The sequence below is a fragment of the Caretta caretta genome, chromosome 11, assembly GCF_965140235.1.
Source record: "Caretta caretta isolate rCarCar2 chromosome 11, rCarCar1.hap1, whole genome shotgun sequence".
In the NCBI taxonomy this organism is placed as follows: Eukaryota; Metazoa; Chordata; order Testudines; family Cheloniidae; genus Caretta; species Caretta caretta.
In genome coordinates, this window is record NC_134216.1 from 54029377 (window position 1) to 54043345 (window position 13969).

Consider the following 13969-nt stretch of genomic DNA (forward strand, 5'->3'; position numbering starts at 1 on the left):
AGCAGATTATCTGCATAATTCTGTTGGCTTCAATGGAGCTATGTGCATTTACACCAGCGAAGGATCTGGCCCTGTCTATCTTAGGCAGCGATGAGATATGTTTCACAATGTGAAATAGTTCCCTGGCAAATAAGCAGCCTGGAGATTCCAAGTTGTGTCATAATAATAATACAGGAGTAATTTCTGAGAGTTAATTACAGGAGGGCTCGGCTGTGGCAAGGAAGAGGTGATAAAGACCTTTCAGGACATGCATACTTGTCAACAGAAATGTCGACATTAATAACGGGAGCCTCCAATAAATTTCATTTTGAACTTAAAAATGTAGCCAGCTTTCATCTCCCAGACCCACCGCCTAAAGAAAATGGCAAGGCAAAGTGTATACAACTCTCACTTTTAACAACCTAATAAATTACTACAACATATCTTCCTTCCCCATTATGTCAGCTTTTAACTCAATCTTTAGAATGCCCTCCATTATCAATTTGTCATAAGAAGAATAAAGGCCTAAATACTGAACCCACAGCTGCATTTTCTACTCCATCACTGAGCTGTAAGAGACAATACTGGTACTGTACAGATTTTGTTCTCAGATTAATGCTGTTTGTTTTTGATGCAGAAAACTTGTATGAGATGACTTCACTTCTCATTCAACAACATCCTAGACCCCATCTGTTCAGATTGCGTGCTTGAAAAATGCTACTTAATACTAATGGTAGAAAGCACTTTGAAGGTAAAGCTGGAGAAAATTAATTCTTTTATTTATACCTCCCACTGGAGACTCAAGAATAAGGGTACCATTATTTTGAAATATCTTGGAAGACAAGATCTTTTCATAGGTGTATGAAAGAACTAAAGCTAGGAAGCTAGACCCGATTCTATATATAAATACTGTAAGATCTCTTCTGTGTCTCCTGGCAGATCCGGAGTGTCACATACCATGTTCTTGTTATAAGACCCTTGAAGCGCAGCTGAGTGGCAGCAGCATTCGGAAGACTATTGAGATGACACAGAAGAGATGCAGCAGAGATAGCAAGACGACTTATTGTTTAAAAAAGGAAATATTTCAAGTGTGAAATGGTGAATGCGGTTTGAAGAAAGGAAGCAGTAATTGGAAGAGAAGGTGTAATATCCTGAATGTTTATGATAGGCTCACTGAGCACACAAATATGCACTCAGCCTTAATGGACGGACAAAATCCATCAAAATTTCTGCCCCTCCCAACGCATCCTCCTTTCTAGGTGCTTCCCCTAACTCTTTTCTCTCCCCAGTCCAGCACAGAACGGCCCTCCCCAGACCACTGCTTTTTCCAGAGCTGGATTTAAGGTTCTGGGAGCCCCCCTTATCCCACTGACGTTATTCTTCCATCCCACATCCCCTCTGTCTGTTCTCCTTCTCTAACTCTTTCCCCATTTGGGGTGGACGGGCATCAGACTTTCCCTGCACTGTTGCCCTCATGCTATCATAAAGAGTAGGAGGGAGAAAGCCGGGTGGGCTGGGCCTTTCCCCAGAGTGAGCCGGAAGACTGCATACTCCTCTTTGCTCTGCCAGCTGTGCCTAAGAACAGTTAGTATATGCAGACAAGGTTAGGCCCAAGGCCCCATTTAATTGTCCTGCACATATGCCACAGTTCCACACACAGAACTGCACGAATCGCAGGTTCCAAAAGCTAGATATGCCCTTCTTCTGTCCAGCTTGCCTCTCACCTCAGCCAGAATTAAATCAAAGCTTCCATGGTATTGCAGGCACCTTGCCTTGCCTGGCTGGGGTCTGGGCTTCGGGGAAGGTGCTGCTTGGGTGAGGGTTTTCACAAATTATGATTATTTTCTCAGGTACTTATCTGAATACAAGTAGCTACCATGAACTCTTTCCTACTAATGGGGATTTACCAAGTAATCTCAAAGGAATTACATCATGATTTAACAATTAACAGCCCTGAACCTGCAGTGAGAACCCCAGACTGCATCCTGTGCAAAGTCCCTGTGGGGCTCCAAAGTGGGTGCAGAGATTCATCTACCCATGATTCCCATTGCAGGATCAGGGCCTGTGATACATCACTTATCCTATTTACAGAATTTCCTATAGCAAAAGATACACGACTGCCAAAATGCACCATTGTGAAAAGCAATAAAAGCCAGAGATACCCACTTTGTGCACCAGAGAAGAGTGAGAAATCACAGACTTTTGAACATAGAGGGACAACAGGTCATGCATTCAGGGCAAAGGGAAAAAACTAATTGCAGTTCTAATATTTTTTTTTCTTACTGCTGCAGACTTTCTGAAAGAGTATCAGAAATACTGTTTTTCTTATTCCAATTAAATGAGACTAATGTTCTATTCCAGTAATTTCTACCAGGGTGCACCTTTGGTTTCCTGTAACCTATATATTCATAAAAATGGGTCCACATAAACCACCATGAATAGGAATCATTTTCAGGATTTACATGTGCATGCCATTTTCAAAAGTTTCCTGCAGCAGGGCAGGTGTGCTGGCTGCAAGCAATTAGAAAACAAAATCTGACACACAGTATGGTGGAGAAAAGGAAACAAACATGTTGTAAAGAGAGGCAGTCTCCATATAACAGTCTATAGAAGAGAACCATAGATATGCATGTGTGATGCTGAAGAGGGTACAGTAACTCCTCACTTAAAGTCATCCCGGTTAACGTTGTTACGTTGCTGATCAATTAGGGAATGTGCTCATTTAAAGCTGTGCAATGCTTGTTTGTCAGCTGCCTGCTTTGTCCACTGCTTGCAGGAAGAGCACCCCGTTGCAGCTAGCTGGTGGGGGCTTAGAACCAGGGTGGACTGGTAGCCCCCTAGCAGCTCCCCATTCCCCTACGTTCCCTGTGCGGCAGCCACCCAGCAGACTAACAACTGCTGGCAGTTCAGCGGTCCCTCCCCCTACTGCCATGTGCTGCTCCTGCCCTCTGCCTTGGAGCTGCTCTCCAGAGCCTCCTGCTTGCTGTGCCGGAAGGTGGGGAGAAGAAGAGGGCTAATGTCAGGGTGTCCCCCTCCCCCCTGCTCCTGCACCCCATTTACCCCATCTTCTATAGAGCAGAGGGGACAGGACAGGGCTCAGGATGGAGGGAGCTTCCTGGCCGCAGCTGCATCTCAGCTTGCTGATCTACTTAAAAAGGCAGTGTACTTAAGAGTGGGGTCAGCGTTCTTAAAGGGGCAATGCGCATCTCTTTCTCACACACATGGTTGTCTCTGTCTGCCATACTGTCTCCCCTCTCTCTATTCATGCTGCCTTGTAGAGTATGAGGTTACATAAACAACGAGTTAACCCTTGAGGGATCAGCCAATTGCTAGTTCATCATTTAGCAGTAAGGCATCCCCCTGGAAATTTTATCCCTCCCTCTGACTTCACCACCTCAACCAAGCTGCACAATCATCATCGCTGTGTACCATTATTAAATTGTTTGTTTAAAACTTATACTGTGGTATATATATAATATAGTCTTTTGTCTGGTGAAAAAAAATTTCACTGGATCCTAGCCCTCCTCCCCCATTTACATTAATTCTAATGGGGAAATTGGATTTGCTTAACATCATTTTGCTTAAAGTCACACTTTTCAGGAACATAACTACAACGTTAAGCGAGGAGTTACTGTATATGTTTGCTTGGTATCTTAGAAACACCATGAAGAAAACTATCTATCCCTGTGATAATTTTCTCTGCGATACTGCCAAAGCCCATGTCAGTTTAGATCATCAACTGCACAAGTGCTGGGCATGCATGTTAAAGTTACAGATGCCCTATGCAGCTCTAGGTTCTTTCAGAACGTTTCTAAGTTGTGCTCATGAATCCTCAGTCCTTCCTCATTCCTGCTTTTATAACCATTCGAACACTCCACTTCCAGACCCTATGGAAAAAGTCTGTCAAACTGGAAATAACTGACTAATAATTATTTCAAGGACAATACGGGAAAATCAAGTGGCTTGAGATTTCCATTTAATCCACATTCCCATTTCTGTCTGATTTTCATGAGAGTAAATGGAGACTGTGGCTTTTCATTTGCATGCTAGGGCTATTTTAAATTCATTATTGTTGTTTTTGGAAATTGGAATCATGATCTCAAAGTGCCTTTAATTTTTTTTGAGGTAGGAGGAGACTTGGTTAAGTACTTTTTGTGTTTGACAAAAGTCAGTATAGGGCCTTATCACCATCTGATCCTTTCTTCTTTGTGGAAGGGAATTAAATAAATTTTGGCCCAAATCTGTCAAAGAGAAGGGGCTGACTTTCCCTCCAACATCACAGAGGCTCCTGTGTGTGAAGTCCATGAGGCTAGGTTTGTGTGAATCTGTATCTGTTGAGATTTTCCTCACGTAAATGAATTCTGACTCCATCCATACTAACTTTTGCAGGTCCCTGAATTGTGCCTGCAAACATACTTAGAGGGATGCGAGGGTTTAGGGCTTGGTACAGGAAGATCTGATTCTTTGAAACTTCTGAAATTCTGGAATTTTAATCTGACAGGCCTGGGGCCTCATCTCAACTATGCCTCAAAGGGCTGTCCAGCATATGGGGACAGCCTACATACAGCTGTCAAGCTCCACCCCAGACTGCCCTCTATGCTGGAGAAATTCTCAGCTGTCCATATCCAGACAGTTTCTAGCTCCTCTGCACTGCCTGCCCACATATTATCTTTTCTATAGAACTCTACTCCAAAGATCCTGGAAGCAGCCGGGAGCATCCTCGTAGCATGGCCCCAATCAAACCTGACAGCCATAGATCTGGGCTCTCATAATCATATTTTGTGAAAACCCTCAACTGCAGTTGCAGACCAACTGCAGATGCTGCATCTAATATCTTTTTGAGCTAGGACTCATAATCCACAAGTATTTGAATTTGAAATATTCTTCTCTGTGTGGGCTTCCCTTTCAAGCTGCAGATCTGTATCCCTAAACCACCAGCTGAGCCAAGATATTCCTCAATATTTTTATATGTAAAATACACTTTTCTTTTTTGCCCTCCCAAGTAGATTCCCACATCCTGCAGCCCTGCTGGACAAAATCATCTCTTTTGGGAAAAGAGGAAAAGCAGTCTCTTTTTGTAGGAATCATCAATCTTTTACACCAATTTAACTGAATATTTCAAAGATGGTTCAGATAGCTCTCCACCTGGGTGGGAATTTGCTGATGATGTCAAGCTGTCTCTGTTCCCCTCAAGCTGAAGCAATTAGATACCTTCAGTGGAGAGAGGCAAGATGGGACGGATGAGAGCCTAATGGGTGAAAAGTAGTGATGAAACAGCTTCAAAAGGATTGAATAAACATCCTAAAGTTTGGAAGCTCTTTGGTCTGGAGAAGGGGCTAGAAATCTAACAAGAAAATCCCTTTCTCAGTTTTCTGCAATATCATGACATAGCCATTTCCTGGTCAAAACCAGGAAGTGCAGAAAAATAGGTGAAGATTTTTTTTGAAAAAAATTGTGAGCTACTTCTTTCAAACTTTCAAAAGGTTTGGGTTCAAATTTTGCATGAAGGTTCAGGTCAATTCTTACTTGGTTTATTCATCCCCAAGTGAAAAGTTGTTGTAAAAAGATACAGATGCTTTGAGATCCTTGAATGAAAGGTGCTCTTGAAATGCAAAAGTATTTAATTATTATTACTATTTTTAATATGAGCCCTTAGAAAGCTGAAATGATAGACACATGACATTATAGCTTTAGGACTCAGTGCTCCTTTAGATGCATTAATATGGCTCAGAGTAGAATTTGACCCATAGTTCACAGAAATTTCCCATCCCGATATACATTACAAATGTTGTAAATTTATCATAAATATCAAAATTTGAGGCTTTTCCTAGGGGACGTAGCCTGGAAGCTCTAGAAACTTTGTCTTGATCCCTTGAAAAATATTATGGTGTAAGTTACATTAATACAAAGAAAATGGACGTTTATCTTCCCTTTTTAAATTTAGTTATCAGTTGAAGTATAACCCTAAATTTTGTTGATTGATCTTCCTAAGCATCTCACTTTTTTATTTGAATTGTTTCTATACAAGCAGTTTTAGGAGGTGCTTCTTTGTTTCTCTGAAAAGCAGGTTTTTGATGGAAAGATTGCAGGGAGAATGGCTGTCTGAATTTGAGAACTCGCTCTAGGCTGTTGCACATAAATTCTGAAACTAAATATTGGTGCATTTCAGCTCCAGAAGCAGCAGACCATAGACAAACACCATTAAAAGTTCTGTCATGTGAAAGTGCCTGACACTAACTGCAAGCCCACACCAAACAAAGAAGCCTTTTCTCAAAACAAGATAGCTGAGGAACGTTACTAAGACATCTTGATGGAAGAGGTTATTTTTGTTTCTTTAAATCTTCAGTTTGTTCTAGCTGGCAATGGTAATTTGAAGCTAATTGTTTCTATCTCTTAGCCAAAACAGAGTCCCCTGCAGTTTATTGATAACGCCTATCTTATGCCCATGCCTTAATCAATTTAGAGACTTTACTTCCCATCAGAATTAGTTGTTCATGCTTGACAAACATTCTCTTATCTCTATTTTCCTGGGGAAAACAATCATGTCCACAAAACTTCCAGCCTTTATATTCACAAATAAAGTTGAACAATTAATTTGCTTTTTTGGCATAAATGGGAGCAGACAAGACTTCTTTTTCTTTCAATTCCCCACCCTCAAAACTCCCCATTGTGGCATTTTGGATTTTGAGTCTGAATGTTCAGCTTAATTAATTGATTCTCAAGAATAATCTACTCTTGTTTGGAAAAAAAAAAAACCCTGGAAAAACTTCTGAAAAAATGTCTGTGTGCTTAATAATCATAGTGAGTTCTGGAACAGTAGCAAGTGCCCTGAGTGGAGACTGACTCTCATCATGGAACAGTGGCATTGACCTTTGGAAACCGTTACCATATTCAGTGACTGAGGCTTGGATTCGCTCTTCCCACACATCCTGTGTAGCCATTATGTCAACACAACTGGATTGTAAGAATCAGAATGGTAGGTAGTGTTTTACCTCCACCTTGCACTACTGGTAAAGGGCTGCACAAGATCAGGGCAACAGAGAATCAAGGCCAGTTTCTCTAACCAGCATGCTGTGTGTCACATACGTACTACAGGCACAAGAGCAATGTTTGCAATATGTCCTTAACAATTGCTTCTTCTAATAACTGTCTTTTGGTTAAGGTGCTGGACTGTGGCTTGGGAGATCTGGGTTAAATTCCTGGGTCTGCTATAGATTTCATGTACGGCCTTTGGCCAGGGCACTTAATGTATCTGGGCCTCCACTGCCCAGCTGTAAAAAGATGATAATAATGGTTTTATCTGTCTGTTTAGATGGTACAGTCTTTGGACAGTGTCTATCTGTGACTATGTGTTTTATGCAATCTAGCACAATAGGGCTTCAATCTTTGCTGGAGCCTTTTGGGCTACTATAATATTATTAATAATAAAATAAATTGACTAGTCAGATGACTTACATAGGTTTAAGTCAGTAAAATTGTTGGGGTTACTAGCTTCCACATCAGGGATCGGATTTATGGGCTGGCTTTAGGAAATGAACGTGACCATTCTGAAGCTAATATTTGATTAGTCTACTGTATAATGAAGTTATACTTTTTCCCCCTACGTAGATTATTATCGAAATAGGAAAAAATATCAAGTGTTGGAGTGGTGTGCATTGTTCAAATGACTTCACTGTACATTATTCAGTGTGTAATATGTGCATACAGTGAAGTTGTGAGTACTTATGCCAATGCAGAAGTGACCAAACTCAGCCTTCATGTAAGTATTGTCAAAGTTTGACTCAGACTCACAATTTATCAGACCACTCTATTTTATTAGCAAAGCTGCTCTGCTAATACATTTAGAAGTGAGCCCCCCGAGTGGGGCTTGTGTCTCTTAATTTATACAGCTTGCTGGAGAACAAGTTACAGAGAAGTTACAGACAAAAGAAGAAAAAGATTTTAGTCACCACCCTTCGAGATCCCTGAGACCAGTCACGTATCTTCAATTACCTGCCACCCTTAACAATCTCCTTTAACAGCTTCCAGTTAACTTAACTAATTGCCCTTCACACCTTCCATTCTGATGCCTGCTTCTTAGACGTGCTGGCTCTATCTTAATTGCTTCTCCATTCAGAAGCTAACTGTCCCTATGTGTGCTCCCTCAGATACTTTGTAACATGTTTTGGCATGCCCTCTCATATACAATGTATCCAGCATGTCCCCTTATACAACGTTATACTTATACAATGTTATACTTCCACAGTATGCATGAGTACCATTGACTGCATTTAGAATTTACTCCATTGTTGAATTTTGACCATCTGTTTAAAAATGATGGACTTAACTGAAAGTACCGTTTGGCACATGCAACCTTAATGACCTTAACATAGGCCTGATCTGGCACCAATTGAAGACAATGGGAATCGCTCCACTGATGTTGTTGGGTGGTGGATCAGGACCTAAGAGAAGAGTTTGGCCTACCACCGTTTATAGCCTCTCATATACTGCAAGCATGTAAGATTATTCAGGATTTTCTCTCCCTGTGTGATAGCCAAGTTTTAAATCTATTTTGTAACTTCTTTTCTTTCAACTAAATAGTCTGTTGGCAGAGTTATGACATGTTTTAAGGGTCAAATTCTAATAAAGGCCTGTTAAAATTCAGTTGTGACACAGTCATCCTTTAGTGCAGCAACAGATGAGGCTGTGACAAAGATAATGATTTTGTTTACTTTTGCTTCTGGACAAATGTTACCCTGTGTTATTTCAGTCCCACTGCATGGTGTGAGTCATGCCCTACATTCAGTTGAACTGGTGGAGCCCCATGTGACATGTAATGTTGTACTGCTGTATATCAGCTGAAAATGGGAAATATTTTTTGCTTAACAAAATCAGTAGCTGCTTATGGTGCTGAGAACAAGACTCCTGTTAGATCCAGTACCTTTAACACTGATTAACAAGCTAAGGAAAATCAAGAGAGAAGGGACTGATGGTTTATTACTCCACCTCCTTACAGAAGGATGGTCTATTAAAAACCTCAACCACTGAGTGAAGACTTGGGAACTAGTTTTATATGGGTGAGAGCTCAAGGCCCCCAACACCATGATAATTCCCCATAAAATGGCTGATCTTGCTACTTCTGAAGTCCATTGTTATTTGTAGATTGTTCAAAATGTCTTTTTGGCGAAACGATAGCCATCATGCATACTGGTGAAAGGATACTGCAGGATAATAGAGATCCAACAATAACAGGTCATGCAGAAGGCTACTGTAGTGTTATAAGATCCAACAGTAGCTGATAATGTGGCTTGCAATTTGAAAGACCCTTCATAACTCTATTCCAGTATGCTTCATTTTTCTACAGTTGGCTCTAAACTCGAAATTATCTCTGGTTCCACAACCCTCCCTCCTTCCCCTGCCCAGCCAAAATGGTCCATCCTTCATTTTTTCCCCTGGAGAGCCTTGCCATCTCAGTCCAAATCTGTGCCTCAATAATGATTGTCATCTAACTGACCTAGCTTAACCTAAAACCTAAAAGCTTTTGATACAGTCTCCCACAGTATTCTTGCCAGCAAGTTAAAGAAGTATGGACTATAAGGTTGATAGAAAGCTGGCTAGATTGTCGGGCTCAACAGGTAGTGATCAATGCTCCATGTCTAGTTGGCAGCCGGTATCAAGAGGAGTGCCCCAAGGGTTTTGTGGCTGGTTTTGTTCAACATCTTCATTAATGATCTGGAGGATGGTAAGGACTGCACTCTCAGCAAGTTTGCAGATGACATTAAACTTGGAGGTGTGGTAGATATGCTGGAGGGTAGGGATAGGATACAGAGGGACCTAGACAAATTAGAGGATTGGGCCAAAAGAAATCTGATGAGGTTCAACAAGGACAAGTGCAGAGTCCTGCACTTAGAAAGGAAGAATCCCATGCACTGCTACAGACTAGTGACTGACTGGCTAGGCAGCAGTTCTGCAGAAAAGGACCTAGGGGTTATGGTGGACGAGAAGCTGGACATGAGTCAATAGTGTGCCCTTGTTGCCAAGAAGGCTAATGGCATTTTGGGCTGTATAAGTAGGAGCATTGCCAGCAGATTGAGGGACATGATCATTCCCTTCTATTCGGCATCGGTGAGGCCTCACCTGGTGTACTGTGTCCAGTTTTGGGCTCCACACTACAAGAAGAATGTGGAAAAATTGAAAAGAGTCAAGTGGAGGGCAACAAAAATGATTAGGGGGCTGGAGCACATGCCTTATGAGGAGAGTCTGAGGGAACTGGGATTATTTAGTCTGCAGAAGAGAAGAATGAGGGGGGATTTGATAGCTGCTTTCAACTACCTAAAAGGGGGTTCCAAAGAGGATGGATCTAGACTGTTCTAAGTGGTAGAACAAGGAGTAATGGTCTCAAGTTGCAGTGGGGGAGGTTTAGGTTGGATATTAGGAAAAACTTTTTCACTAGGAGGGTGGTGAAGCACTGGAATGGGTTACCTAGGGAGGTGGTGGAATCTCCTTCCTGAGAGGTTTTTAAGGTCAGGCTTGACAAAGCCCTGGCTGGGATGATTTAGTTGGGGATTAGGTCCTGCTCTGAGCAGGGGGCTGGATTAGATACCTCCTGAGGTCCCTTCCAACTCTGATATTCTATGATTCTATGAGTGCACACACACAGCTACAGGTACACATAGTTTCAAGGTGCACTGTTGGCCCAAGAGGTTAGTAAGATGGTCTTGTGGTCAATGCTCTAATCGGGAACTCAGGAGCTGTGGGTTCAGTTCCTGGTTCTGCCACATATTTCCTGGGTGACCTTGGTCAAGTCGCTTAATCTCTTTGCAGCTCAGTTCCTCATGTGTAAAATGGATTAATAATGCTTCCTTTCTCCCACTTGTCAACTCTCTTGTCTATTTAGACTGTAAACTGTTTGAGACAGAGACTGTCTCAAACTATGTGTATGTAAATCATCTGCACAATGGGCCTGTAATATTGGTTCAGGTATTTAGGTGTTTATATAAACACAAACAACAAGAAAAACAGCGTGCAAGAATTCTGACATTCAGATGCAAACTAGTTACCACTTGTTATACAGGAAGTCTATTCACAAACAAGATTGCAAAGAGTAGTTTTCAAGGATGTGCTGGCTGATGTTTCACAAAGTAACGTGTCTCAGAAGGGGAAGGGAAAAGTCATACTGAGCACTGATGGAAGTTGTATATTACGTTTCTTTCAAATTGCAGACAGTGGCTCTATTTATGCCAGGCTCCTGGGTGCCTTGTGTTTAGGAATGCTAGAGAAAGAAGAAATTAATCTCAAGTATAACATCCGTATTACTGCCTCCAAATCTGATTTCATTCCTGAAAGTCTCTAAGGAGTTTTGCACCATTTTAATAAAAATAAAGGGAATATGCTGGAAGAAATATATATGTACATACTGTATACAGAGTGAAGCAGCCAGCTTATCGGTAGGAAAGCCAGACAATTTGCAAATATAAGGGGATTTGCAGGTAATAAAAATGCATTCAAAGGCATAATTTTAAATCACTTCACACTCCCTCTTCCAATCCCATCACCTTCACACCATTACCAAGAGATTTCAAAATGCTTGCATCTCAACTTGTTTTCTAAGGTACACTCGCTTTGTGACACTGAATATTTCACCACATGCATGTGAACCTTCAGTTGAAAAAACAAGTAAGTGCAATCACCATGTAATAACTCACCATGCAGAACATCGCACTGACATAAACTGACCTAGGTTGGTTCCTCCTGTCAGTCACAGGAGATGGTTAGTTCTAGATCACTCCATTTCTGGTTCTGGCTTCAAGGTTGGCCAGCATAGTGGCATTTTCAGGGCTGGATTATCACAAAGAATACACCAATAGGCCCTTCAATTTCTCATGCCCACCCCCCTATATATTTAGGGCATGGTTATCAGAGGTGCTGAGCCCTCACAACTCCATTCAACTGGCGCTTCAGATGATCGGCACCCTCTGAGTCCCAATGTATCACCTCAGGATCAGCGATGAAAGGGATGCAAAGCTCCCACTGAGTTACAACCCTTTCGAGTCCCAAAGCTTCTTGATTGGCTTTGCAGCTGTCTCCCCTAAGAAGGTCACCATGGCTGCAGCTGATATTTACATGTTAGCCAGGCAGCAGCTTCCTTTGGAAGCCCAGTGGCCTTCACTGAAGCTCATTCACTAGCTATTCACAATGCCAGCCTTGCTGCTTCTCCTTCTATAGCCACCTCTCCCCCTCCATTGTACCATGCTCCTCCTTCATGCCACAATACATCTGTTCCCCACAGCTCACAAAGGCTCCCCCATTTATCATTGATTTCTCCTTCAGCCCCAATCCCTGAATTTACAAAAGCATGGGACTGAAGAGTAGCATTTTTCCCATTCTTCTTATGCTAACAAACTCAAAACAAGCCAGGATCCCTTAAAATCATGCCCCTCCCCACAGCCTTGGTCTGTTATGGCCTTTTGTAACTTTTCTAGAGTGTACTTACTGTTCCTTCGCACTGTCACGCTAACCAGAAAAAAAAAAAAAGGTTTGTGCAGAAGCTAGAAATAAATAGAATTAATTATGCTCAGCCTCAGGGATAAGAGTCAGTAGCTTTATGCAAAACGTATGAAACGTGTGAAACATGGAGGGGTGTCTAGATTTGGGGTTTAAAGAGGGAAGGACCAGCTGCATTGTCTCTGCTCTGGAACTTGGTTCCCCGCTTTGCTCCTGATTGCTTACATACTGTAGTGTCCGCTGGCAGAAGTATTTGGAACAGAAGACGACTGGGGGTTAGGGGGACAGTTGAGGGGTTTTGTGATAATGACTGATTTCTGCAGAGGAATTTTTAGTAGGGGAAGACAGTCTGTTTTGACGTTGATTATAGTTGTTATTAAGAATGCTAATGTATTATAAAGCCATCTAGAGGATGATGGGGTACTTATAAAAATAAACTGGACATATCTTTCAAACAATTTGTGTGCTCTCTCTGTGTGAAAGGATTTTATCTTTTCCAGAAAGATTTCAAAACCCTGTTGCTGCTCAGCTGTCCAGTAGAGATGTATTGGATCTTCGAGGAACACATTCTTTCTATAACTGTCCCTGTCTGTGTGTGTATATTCAAACAAGGTAGATTTCTTGCCATATCTAATTTTCTCTCTCTTTTACCCCATCACACTTTCATTAAGTGACAGTTTGATTTATTATTATTTTTGTTAATGACAGTTTTTATAGTTCATCACTAGATCAAAGGCAGCGGCATCCAACAATTTACCTTTCAACTTAATCTCAATTCACAAGTGATTTTTCTTATAGAAAAGGCAAACTTCTTGGAGCAGTAGTCTATTGTTATGGCATATGGACCCATTAGTATTGTAAATTTATCTCTGTATATGGCATATAAGATGCTTTGCCATCCATTAAGATCAGGTATAACAGCCACCTTTGGGGAAGGTGTTAGAATGGGGGCAGGGAAGGGGTGGGAATAGGTGGGGCAGGGGCGGGGCCTCATGGAAGGGGTGGAGTGGGGGCGGGGGTGGGGCAGCGGGGGGGTGTCACTGATGTGACCCTCAGGCCAATGCATTAGTCCTCATGTGGCCCTCGTGGTCATTTGAGTTGAGACCCCTGATGTAGCTGGAGTTGACGTAGCTTAGGTCAACCTACCCTGGTGTCTTCACTGCACTGCGTCGATGGAAGATGCTCTCCAGTCGACTTCCCTTACTCTTCTCGGAGAGGTGGAGTACCGGGCTCAACTGGAGAGTGCTCTGCCATCGATTTAGCGGATCTTCACTAGACCCGCTAAATGGACACCCGCTACATCGATTGCAGCCTTGTCAATCTCCCTGTGGTGAAGACTCGCCCTCAGTCTTATCATGCTCCCATTGAAGTCCATGGGAGCTTTGCCAAATGGACATCAACAGGACTCAGCCATAATGTGGACTTTCTTGGCCTGAAGCAGTGATACTCAGACCTCAGTGGTTCAGGAGCCAAATTAGTGATCCACATTACCCAAAAGAGCCACAGT

General features: G+C 42.1%; 1 long non-coding RNA gene across 1 annotated transcript; it reads left to right on the forward strand.

The window, feature by feature from the left end:
- The first annotated feature begins 923 nt into the window (after nt 1-923).
- LOC142068567 (uncharacterized) lies at nt 924-13046 on the forward strand. Its single transcript, XR_012664423.1, has 3 exons — nt 924-1238; nt 6782-6955; nt 12963-13046. It is a non-coding gene; the product is annotated as an uncharacterized LOC142068567 (long non-coding RNA).
- Nucleotides 13047-13969: the final 923 nt, after the last annotated feature.